Below are 13060 nucleotides of genomic sequence, written 5' to 3' on the forward strand. Positions count from 1 at the left end.
AGTATCGAGAAAATGATAATAAATAAGAGGGGAATATATAATCTAGATTATTTCTAATACAAAGGCGTAAAATGTCTGTTATCCGACGCTGAATCTTGCTAGCATTCAGAGATTGCAAGATGCGCGACAAACTACAGAAATGTCAAGATTACTAATAATGAAATCTGCAGATCCTAATTCACAGATACTGAAGGCTTAAGAGAAAGCTCGCAAAAGAGCGTGCGCAGCCGCCCTCGATAGGCAGCGCGGCACGAATAAATTAACGTGGCAGTTAAACGAATCGAGACAGCGGGCGCGTATAATCGCGCGTGTGTCGTAACGCACCCATTGTGCGTGGCGCAAGAACCGGCTCCGAGCGCGTCCCCCGATCAGGCGCGACCGCGAGCCACGTTGAAGGAAGTCTCATCGTGCGTCTCTCGTGCATAACCCTGCACCCTGAAAGGGTGGGAAGTTCGTGACTTTTGCGCGTAGACGCATCGTTGGTGCGCGAAGTGCATCGTCGTTGCGCTCGATGCCCGCGTGCAAGCAAACCGCGCAAGGTGAGAGGAAAGTCGACACGCCAGCGGACTTAATGAAATCGTAGGTGTTGAATCGGAAAGTTGATGTTGCGCGAGGAGGAGAAATGAAAGAAGATTGGATCTGACAGTGTTGAATAAATATATATTTCAGAATTTGAAAATTATGTTGACCTTCATAGTGATTGACGAAAAATCTCGCGCGACAAACTGTTATTTCTCCGTGAGATATTAAAAACACGTGACAGAGTGCAAAATTTCGGATCGAATTTTTGTCAATCTCAAACGAGAAGTTTAATTTTTTGTTAAATCTTTAATTATACAATATTTAGAATCAACTGGTGATGCATCAAGTGACATGAGTATAATATCCATATTTAAAGAATCTTATCGAAGCTGTATTAATAAATTAAAAATTGTTATTCGGTCGTATTGTATTGATGTCGCGCGTAACAATAATGACGACGCAAACACGGATTTTTTTAATCTCACATGTGTCGTGAATTCACATCTTATAAGTTAGCGGAACAAAATTCAAATTAATATTTTTATTTGTCGCTCATTTGTTGCTAAAAAATTGTCAAAAAGAAATTTGTTTGCTCTGTAAGTTTCTTTAAAAAATAATGTTCCGCTAAAGGAAGATTAACAATAAGTTAGCAGGTGTATAACTGCGTTTAATTATATTATACGCATACATATAATATAGATTTAATTAATATTATTAAATATGATTATTTAATATTAATTAAATCTATATTATAATATTAATAATAATTAATATTATTTAAATATATATAAAATAATATTAAATATATTAAAATGTACATTGTAATAGTTTGTATTTTGTATTTAGAATTATCTCGTCACTCTATATCATATTAACGTTTAATGATACATTTTTAAAATTAATTTAGAATTGAGTTTTTTTCGTGAAAATGTCCAGACAAAACACAAGTTCTAAAATAATCAACAGTTGAAAAAGCAGGTCTTTTCATAGACCTAGTTTTAATGTTTGAAATACTGAACTATGTAATATAAATTCAACATATGTTTCTAAATTAATTTTAAATAGATTGTATTTAAAAAAAAATTTGAAATTTACGTTTTATAGATATAATATTAAAAAGAGAAGCGCGCGATTATTTTTTGGGCACGCAAAACTGAATGGTTTTACTTGACATTTTAAGTTATACATACATAAGATAATAGATAATATGACAGCTTATGTAATAATTTATACATACCTATGATAGAAAGGATTCAATACACGAATATTAACAGAATATATAAAAATGTAATATAATATCTTTTTATAACTGAAGTTCTTATGTATTTCTAACCCTGGATAAAGAAAAAAGAAAAGACTCGAGAAAGTTAAAAAACAAAAAGCCGCTATTAGTCACATTATCAATTTTGACGGGAATGATAATGATTTGCCAAGTTAATACTAAGTTAATAGTTTAGGGTGCTCCATAGTTAAAATTAATGATGATTTGTATAAATGATTTGTCTTATAAAAGCGTCGTTACTGTTCAAATTTTCATTGCGTATATTCATGCATTTGAACATGTGCTAAAATCAATTTTGAGATTTATCTTCGGATTCCATCTGTTTTATCGGGATGAAAGAATTAGGACAAGCTTATTTCTTATGAGTTGTAAATATGTGACTTCTTAGATCTGTCGCGTTTGAAAAAGATTTCTTGCATACATCACATTGATAGCTTGAAAGAGTCTTTTCCTTTTTTTCTTTTGAATTTAAAGATGTCGTTTCTTTTTTTGTTGACTTGTCATGCTTCTGAAACACTACAAAAAGCCATTTTAACTATATTATTTTAGATAAATAGTATATTTTTATATGTGTTACAAACACACACATAGCAGTTCGTACAATTTATACAGAAAAAAATTAATTGTAGGAAAATGAGCCTTGAACTGCAATGTAAAAACTTTTCATTTTTACATGATATTTTCAGTCGTTAAACTTGTAACATTATTTACATACATGTTTCACTTGTTATAGCCAAATGTCTATAGATTATTATAAAAATAATACATTATAAAATAATAAAAATTGTACACTATATATATAATGTAAAAATTGTATAACTATATATAATAATTTGTATTTTAAATTAGAATTATCTCATCATTAGCGCTTAATGGCATATTTTTAAGATTAATTTAGAATCGATTTTTTCTCTATAAAAATATCCCATCAGTTTTTGAGTAAATGGCAATTGAAAATCAAAAGAATTTTTTTATAAGTCTATTTTAAATGGTGCAAAGAATAGAATGTTTTTTTTAATTATTTTAATTTATTAAAAAGACTCTACTTTAAAAAAATTTTAATTTCAATTTTATAGATGTATAATATTGAAAAGAGAAGTGATTATTTCGCGCGCGCATAAAAGAATAATTTTGCTTAACATTTTTGTAAAAACAAAATTGATTCTAACTTATACGCTAGATACAAAATAATATATTATATAATTCACATACATATTGATGATAGAATAATTTTAATTATAAATTTTTTAATGTATTCATTAATATTTTGTGCGTATACGCATATATCTACGTATCTATATCGACCGAAATTATTAAATCACGATGACTTCGAGCGCGAGTATTTTCTCACCAGAGTCAATGCAGAAATATTAACAGAAATATATCAGAAATATAATATAATATCCTTTCATAACTGAAGCTCTTGCGAATCTTCGATCGGGGATAAAAAAAAGAACAAAACTTGAAAAAGTTGAAAAAAAAAACAGGAAGCCGTTGGTCGGTTGTCATTGTCAATTCGAACTAATTCTGGGAATGAGTCGCCTATTTAATGCCGCTTAGTTTAGTGCGGACCATTATTTATAACAAAAATTGTATGAATTTGAAGTATTTTATAAGATTATCGTTACTTTTAAAAAATTCATCGTGTACGATGCATTTAAACAAGCACTGAAAACATTTTTCTCTTTCTGGCTTAATTTGTCCGTTTATTTTGGCGGGATGAGCTAGAAGTAACATTATATACTTACCTAATTTTGTTTATTATGAGCTTCTAACATGTGAGTCATGTAACTAGCTACTGTATAGAAACTTCTGTGGCACAAGAGACAATAAAATACTGGTTTTTGAGGCTTTAGATTCTTGTTATAGGGGTTCATTCGTGACACTAGAAAAAATAATTTTTTTTAACTAATATTTTAGATAAACTATTGTTCTAAATAAATCGCATATTTATCTTATAAGCACACAAATTCGTATAATTTATACAGAAAAAAAATTAAATGCAGAAATCTAACAATAAATTTGAAACTATGAATTGTAATTTAAAAACTTATAATTTTTAAATTTCAGTACCTTACACTTCTACGGTTAACCTTGAAACATTTTATATGTACATATTTCGATATGTTATGCTTAAATTTCTGCAGATAAAGATTATTTTGTTGTATTTCTTTGTCTTTTTTGTATCTTTCTTATTATGTTTATTTATATTATCGTTACTATTATTGTTTATTAATGTTATTTTAATATTATTTATATTGTTGTGTTCCAACTATCAAAATTAGCGTTAACTTTTGGTGACTTTGAAAACATTCAACTTCAAGCAAATAATAAATCAATAATAACGAATTTTTTATATATTTCTCTGTTTCTCTTAAAGTTAGACTTTTTTCAAAATGCGGTAAATATGTAGAAAAGGTCACATCAACCAAACGAGACCGCCAATTAAATTATTAGGAAAAGTTGATCAGTACTTTTCTCTCTATAACATATATCAAGGTCAACATCATCGACGAGGTGTGACCTTTTCTAGATATTTACCCAAAATGCTATGTCATATTCGTATAGATATACGTATAAAAATCTGAATTCAGATAATTTTCTTCTAAAACGTGAGTGATGCTCAGAATTTACAAATAAAAGGACTAATAATTTGCATTTTTTAAATTTATTTATATTTAAAAATTAGATTATTCAAATCGGTTTTACTTTGGTGATTTTATAAAAGAACATTATTATTATTTTACGGCTTGTATTATATATTCTTATACTATTTAAAATTTACTTTTATTTTTCTTATCAAAATTTTAAATGCCAATGTATAAAAATTAAAAGTTTATAATATACATATATTATAATAAAATAATGTAAAAATATTATACATATGATTTTCTTACTTTTTCAGTGCTTATTTCTCCGTATAGTGTGTTAAATAAATTGCTTATGTAATTTATTTTACACTAACTTTGCTACTTGTCACACTTGTAACGTCTCACTTTGTACTGCCAGGCAACTGCCACTCGCCACAGTTAAATTTGATGTTACAAGGACGAATAAACACAAGAAGATATTCAATGTTTATATGTTTGTGATTGCTTTTACTCCCGACTCCCGACTGCTGCCAATATATGATTGCTAACTATTTTATTTCCGTAGAATTTATATAATATATCATACGCGCAACAAATCACTAGTTGAAATATAAATATTTAAAGTAAATTAAAGATTTTAGTTTAGTGAAGCTTGACATCTGTTTTCGAATGCGAAATAATTTTTAATGTTACAATTTTCATCGACAGTATAAAAGATCATATGAAAATTAAGATCGATGAAAGTAATAGACTAAATGATGGAAATAGACGCAAAATTATATGCGAGAGAGTTACTATTATTTTTTTATAATAGTTTTTATTATCTTAACGTTTTACGTAGCTATGTGTAGTAGAATATTTATTACATTATCGAGACATTTAACATGATCTCATTATCAGTGTATTACTTATTGAATATTAAACATTTTTACATTAATTAAACACACTAATTCTTAATTTTTTCTAAATAAATAAAAAGAAGTACAAATAGCGATCCTTTTTAAATATTTTAATTTATACTTTTGATCATGTATGACAAGTAATTAGATTTGAAAATTATGTAAAAATGTTAATTTTTTCGTTATGTGTTAATTTTGTAGAATAATACTATTATACTTACTTTTATTATTTTATTATGTTAATAATAAAAGTGTTATATATTATGTTATTATAAAAAGTGATTTTTTCGCGTGCGCATAAGAAAAATAATTTTGCTTGTATTTATGATATTTTGTAAAAGAAATATTTATTTAAAAAAATATATATATTCATAATAAAAGATAATATATTATACATATATACATATGTAATATATTTACACATTATAATTGATAGTGTGTATATTATGGTGTATATACATATGTATATGCAATATGTGCATATCTTATATCTTATATTTGACATGATATTATAAATCAAATATTTACGTACATATAATCAAATAGCTTGATAAAAAAATCTGTAAATATGTTTATGTGGACAAATCTGGTGACAACTAATAATTCATTTATATAATGAATCATATTTAGTTATCTACATTGATCATAATTTTTATCTTGTTGCGACACATTCGGACACGAATATATATCTTGTGAATCTTGAGAATCACAAGAAATATAGTTATAAAATAGCTTTAAATAAAATTATAGGATATTAACAAATATATTAGAAATATTAATGTTCGTTATTTTTAAAACAAAACAAATGGAGAAAAAGAAAAAGACGTTGGGAAAATAAAAAAAATAAAAACAGAAAATTGATATCATTTTATCTTCGTCATTTCGATTCGATTTCAGAAATGAGTTGCCTGTTTAATTGCGTTATCTTAATGCGATTTGTAGGTATAATCGTGAATTATATGTTAATATGATTTACGAGAAAATTATTACTTGCAAAATGTACATCGCATACGATATATTTTAATGTTTGCGAAAGTACAGTTTCATTTTGTCCTGATTTAAATTCCACAGTTTCATTAGAAAGAAATTATCATGTATTTGCAGTTAAGACATTCTATTTCATAAATTACTTGTATATAATGTACAAAATCTGATTTAGCTTAGACAACATACATCGTTTGCATTTGCATGTATCGCATCTATTTATTTACTCATAATTAAGTTCAATTTAGTCGAAATTTAATTATTATCATTTTTTCGGTATAAAGTTAATTTGTAGTTGGAAATGGTCATATGTTGATGTCGCACATATATCTTGAAATCATAAATTATTATATTCGATATTACATTTGTTACATGTATATATAATCGGAATTGAAATTTTTGAGTATTGGATTGTGTACATACATATCCCAAAAAGTCCACTTGTACGTAGAATAACTTTATTTGATTCAGAAACATGTGATTAGAAAGCTAAGGAGAAAAATTTTTGTTGAATCTTTAATTATATTTCAATAATCAACTGGTGATGCATTGAGTGACGCGAGTATCTACATTTAAATCTCATTTGATTAGAGCCTAATAATATTCAAATACTCCGTTCTGTAACAGATATAAGAAATTGTTTTTATCTTATATACTATGGAACATCTGTCTGTCACTAATATATGTCGCACAGATTGGTGATTATAAAAGTAGTCATAAGAGGACGCGATTGCTTGCGAAGAGACAACAGAAAAAGAAGAGACAAAAAGAATCAATGGAGAGTCATCGGGCTCATTGATCGTATCTTTCGCGTGTGTTTCTCGAATCTTTAAAGGTGTTGGTGCGCAACATTTGAGCGTGTACTCTTCTCAAAGCGTATACCATCGAAAAAATGCTAAGATGCGCTCAACTGATTAATACTACACCCGTTCATCGATCGTTTCGCATCGGGATCTAACGATAAAACACGATATTTACACACCATACTATAATTGGCAATGTAAGAAAAAACCCGCGATCTCGCAGTAGACAATGCTTACAAGTGTAATCCGTTAACATGCACCTGCTTTGTTTCTTCGTCGGTGAATGAGCGCGCAACCATCGACATCGTCATACGACTAGAATCACACTACATATTACGCACATGTGCACGCGTTGATTTGTCTCGCAAACATGTAATTTCGTTTCATCGGAATGGCTGTCGTTGATTATAAAAGCGTGATTATAAAAGTGTGCTCTCCTCAGCAAGAAAAAAATAGTAACTAAAAGTATAATCTTAATTTATAGTGCAACAATGTAAATGTATCAGGCTGAATTACGTATTGCCTAAAAAGAAATATAAAAAAAAAATTTTCTATATAAAAATTGTTCTATGCAAAAAGTACGTAAAATTACGTAATTTTGTAATATATTTTTGTTAAAGAATATACATAGATCGTGAAATGAATTTTCTTTAATTCGCGCAAATGATTCGTACTGATAACACATGTAATATATATGTACCTTCCGAAATATACTTTCTTTGTTTCAAGCAACGCACCTGAGCACATTCTTCATTTACCGTAACAATTTACTAATTTTTTATTATAATGAAAATGTATTTTATTACAATTTATTAAAGATACAATGTTTTTACAAAGTATATATATATATATATTTGCATATTACGGATGACAAAAAGTTGTATCTAATTTAAAATATAAACGGGAAAGCATTAAAAAAAAGAAATGTCAAATTGTAATAACATTTTTTGTGATATACATATATTTATACGTATGCTACAAAGACGAAAACAAAGGACTTAGGCGTTAAATAATTGAAACGTCTAACAGTGCATTTATTATGACTTCTCGAAAAGCGGTTCTGCCACAACAGAATTTAATGAGTATAAATTAATTTAGCTCGTTACTCAACTAGCGACACTTCCACAAGCACTATCATCGATAGAACGGGCCTGTAATAACACCGCGGGGTAACACTTTCGTACGCACTCGTTACGTATGTCGTATACCACGCAACACGTTAACTGGGTCATATTATCGGATTAATTAATCGGATAAATTAAGCCGCTTGCTCGCCATTACAATCAGTCGTTACAGTGATCAACTAACAGCATATCGATAGTCGCTAAAACACTCGTTGAAAATATCCGATTAGCCGATGTCACACAATCGACGTGCTGACATTAATGAAGTCGTTACGGCAAAAATTGTCATCTATTATAAACCGTAAATGTCAATTAGTTTGAGATATATATGATTATGTCGAAAACAAATATTAAAGAATTATATATTACGAGTCATGTGTTTTGCATTCTTATATTCAAATCTTACTTAAAATTCAATTGTTGAAATTATTTGCGCTCGAAATTGTTTATTCCTTTATATAAAAAAAGAGTGTTCTATATATATTTTCTAAATTTAAAATAATTATTAAATATTACATTGAATTGTAGTTAAACGAGTGCGACAATGAGTGTAAATATAGATCTTTCTTTATGCCGATTATACTGTCGAATTAATTAACTCCGTAACGTATGTTGCACAAGCGATTGTATAACAATCCGCTAATGATGTATCGATATGCAATGAACGGTTCCAGTCGCAAAGCCCACAGGCTATTAAGCGATGTGTAAATGCATGCGTTGCGAGACGTGCGTGCGTCAATACTGTTAGCAATACTGTATCATTTAAGATCTAATGAAGCTGTATTAATAAAATTAAAAATTGTTACCCGGTCGCATTGTATCGATGTCGCGCGTAGCAATAATGCATAAAATTTAATCCTCCTTTGTGTGGTGAATTCATGTATTATAAATTAGCGGAACAAAAATAGTATTCAACCTAGGAGAATCAATTCAAACTAATATTTTTATTTGATGTTTGTTATTAAAAAAGTTTTTAAAGAAAAAATGTCTTGCTTTGAAAGCTCCTTTAAAAAATAATATTCCGTTAAAGGAAGATTAAGTTAGCAGGTGTACATAACTGCGTTTAATCATATTATACGTATACATACATAATGTATAATATAGATTTAATTAATATTATTTCATATTAATTAATATTATTTAAATATTAAAATAATATTAAATATATTAAAATAATAAAAATTGTACATTGTAATATTTTGCATTTTGTATTTAGAATTATCTTGTCACTCTATATCATGTTAATATTTAATGATACATTTTTAAAATTAATTTAGAAGTGACTTTTCTTTTGCGAAATTGTTCAGACAAAACATATCAAATTTTTGAATAATTAACAGTTGAAAATATGGGTCTTTTCATAGATTTAATTTTAATATTTCAAGTAAGAAAATATGTAATATAAATTCAACATGTGTTTCTAAATTGATTTTAAATATATATTATATAAATAAATTGTTAAAAGAATTTGTAAATTAAAAGTTTTATAAATATTAAGTTTTATAGATATAACATTAAAAAGAGAAGCGATTATTCATAAAGAAATGATTTTACTTGACATTTTAAATTATACCATATACCACACAGGATAAAATAATATGACACCTTACATAATAATTTATACATACTTATGATAGAAAGAAGTCAGTACGGGAATATTAATAGAATATATTAGAAACGTAATATAGTATCTTTTCATAACTGAAGTTTTTGCGAATCTCGTGAATAAAGAAAAAGGAAAAGTTAAAAATCGATAAAGTTAAAAATCAAAAAGGCGCTGTTAGTCGTCATTATCAATTCTGCTGGGAATGAGTCATTAATACCAATAGTTTAGTTTAGTTAGTTAATACTAATAGTTTAGGGTATTCAATAGTTAAAATTAATGATCATTTGTATAAATTGTTTGTGTCTTACAAGAGCGTTGTTACTTTTAAAACTTTCATTGCGTACGATGCATTTAAACATGTGCTGAAGTTAATTTTGAGATTTATCTTGGTTTGGATTGCATCTGTTTTATCGGGATTAATTAGGACAAACTTAGTTCCTATGAGTTCTAAACATGTGACTTCTTAGATCTGTCGCGTTTGGAAAAGATTTCTTGCATACATCACATTGATAGCTTGAAGGAGTCTTTTCCTTTTTTTCTTTTGAAATTAAAGATGTCCTTTCTTCTTTTGTTGACTTGTCAGGCTTCTGAAATACTACAAAAAGCCATTTTAACTATATTATTTTAGATAAATAGTATATTTTTATATGTGTTACAAACACACACATAGCAGTTCGTACAATTTATACAGAAAAAAATTAATTGTAGGAAAATGAGCTTTGAACTGCAATGTAAAAATTTTTCATTTTTACATGATATTTTTAGTCGTTAAACTTGTAACATTATTTACATACATGTTTTACTTGTTATAGCCAAATGTCTATAGATTATTATAAAAATAATACATTATAAAATAATAAAAATTGTACACTATATATATAATGTAAAAATTGTATAACTATATATAATAATTTGTATTTTAAATTAGAATTATCTCATAATTAGCGCTTAATGGCATATTTTTAAGATTAATTTAGAATCGATTTTTTCTCTATAAAAATATCCCATCAGTTTTTGAGTAAATGGCAATTGAAAATCAAAAGAATTTTTCTATAAGTCTATTTTAAATGGTGCAAAGAATAAAATGTTTTTTTTAATTATTTTAATTTATATTAAAAAGACTCTACTTTAAAAAAATTTTAATTTTAATTTTATAGATGTATAATATTGAAAAGAGTATGATTATTTCGCGCGCGCATAAAAGAATAATTTTGCTTAACATTTTTGTAAAAACAAAATTGATTTTAACTTATACGCTAGATACAAAATAATATATTATATAATTCACATACATATTAATGATAGAATAATTTTAATTATAAATTTTTTAATGTATTTATTAATATTTTGTGCGTATACGCATATATCTACGTATCTATATCGACCGAAATTATTAAATCACGATGACTTCGAGCGCGAGTATTTTCTCACCAGAGTCAATGCAGAAATATTAACAGAAATATATCAGAAATATAATATAATATCCTTTCATAACTGAAGCTCTTGCGAATCTTCGATCGGGGATAAAAAAAAGGACAAAACTTGAAAAAGTTGAAAAAAAAAAACAGGAAGCCGTTGGTCGGTCGTCATTGTCAATTCGAACTAATTCTGGGAATGAGTCGCCTATTTAATGCCGCTTAGTTTAGTGCGGACCATTATTTATAACAAAAATTGTATGAATTTGAAGTATTTTATAAGATTATCATTACTTTTAAAAAATTCATCGTGTACGATGCATTTAAACAAGCACTGAAAACATTTTTCTCTTTCTGGCTTAATTTGTCCGTTTATTTTGGCGGGATGAGCTAGAAGTAATATTATATACTTACCTAATCTTATTTATTATGAGTTTCTAACATGTGAGCCTTGTAACTAGCTACTGAACAGAATCTTCTGTAACACATTCTACAAAAAAATAGTGGTCTTTCAAGCTTTAGATTCTTGTTATAGGGGTTGTTTTGTGACACTAGAAAAAATAATTTTTTTTAACTAATATTTTAGATAAACTATTGTTCTAAATAAATCACATATTTATCTTATAAGCACACAAATTCGTATAATTTATACAGAAAAAAAATTAATTGCAGAAATCTAACAATAAATTTGAAACTATGTGAATTGTAATTTAAAAACTTATAATTATTAAATTTCAGTACCTTACACTTCTACGGTTAACCTTGAAACATTTTATATGTACATATTTTGATATGTTATGCTTAAATTTCTGCAGATAAAGATTATTTTGTTGTATTTCTTTGTCTTTTTTATATCTTTTTTTATTATATTTATTTATATTATTGTTGTGTTTCAATTATTAAAATTACCGTTAACCTTTGGCAACTCTGAAAACATTTAACTTCAAACAAATAATTCCGAATCAATATTAACAAATTTTTTACATTTCTTTGTTTCTCGTAAAGTTAGATTGCCTTTTTTCAAAATGTTATGCCACATTCGTAGAGATATATAAGAATCTAAATTGAGATTATTAAGAATTTAAATTAAGATAATTTTCTTTTAAAACGTGAGTTAGGCTGAGAGTTTAAAAGAGTAAAAAGACTAATAACTTGCAATTTTTAAATTTATTTATATTTAAAAAATTAGATTATTCAAATCGGTTTTACTTTGTTGATTTTATAAAAGAACATTATTATTATATTACGGCTTGTATTATATATTCTTATACTATTTAAAATTTACTTTTATTTTTCTTATCAAAATTTTAAATGCCAATGTATAAAAATTAAAAGTTTATAATATACATATATTATAATAAAATAATGTAAAAATATTATACATATGATTTTCTTACTTTTTCAGTGCTTATTTCTCCGTATAGTGTGTTAAATAAATTGCTTATGTAATTTATTTTACACTAACTTTGCTACTTGTCACACTTGTAACGTCTCACTTTGTACTGCCAGGCAACTGCCACTCGCCACAGTTAAATTTGATATTACAAGGACGAATAAACACAAGAAGATATTGAATGTTTATATGTTTGTGATTGCTTTTACTCCCGACTCCCGACTGCTGCCAATATATGATTACTAACTATTTTATTTCCGTAGAATTTATATAATATATAATACGCGCAACAAATCACTAGTTGAAATATAAATATTTAAAGTAAATTAAAGATTTTAGTTTAGTGAAGCTTGACATCTGTTTTCGAATGCGAAATAATTTTTAATGTTACAATTTTCATCGACAGTATAAAAGATCATATGAAAATTAAGGTCGATGAAA

General features: G+C 26.9%; 2 long non-coding RNA genes across 2 annotated transcripts; both read right to left on the reverse strand.

Moving 5' to 3' along the window:
* Nucleotides 1-644: 644 nt before the first annotated feature.
* Nucleotides 645-4862, reverse strand: LOC140663843 (uncharacterized). Its single transcript, XR_012046345.1, has 3 exons — nucleotides 4702-4862; nucleotides 3553-3689; nucleotides 645-2320 (listed from the first exon to the last, which is right to left on the reverse strand). It is a non-coding gene; the product is annotated as an uncharacterized lncRNA (long non-coding RNA).
* A 2993-nt stretch (nucleotides 4863-7855) lies between these two features.
* On the reverse strand, nucleotides 7856-12780 carry LOC140663847 (uncharacterized). Its single transcript, XR_012046346.1, has 3 exons — nucleotides 12624-12780; nucleotides 11641-11777; nucleotides 7856-10406 (listed from the first exon to the last, which is right to left on the reverse strand). It is a non-coding gene; the product is annotated as an uncharacterized lncRNA (long non-coding RNA).
* Nucleotides 12781-13060: the final 280 nt, after the last annotated feature.

The sequence above is a fragment of the Anoplolepis gracilipes genome, chromosome 1 (assembly GCF_047496725.1).
Source record: "Anoplolepis gracilipes chromosome 1, ASM4749672v1, whole genome shotgun sequence".
NCBI classification, from domain to species: domain Eukaryota; kingdom Metazoa; phylum Arthropoda; class Insecta; order Hymenoptera; family Formicidae; genus Anoplolepis; species Anoplolepis gracilipes.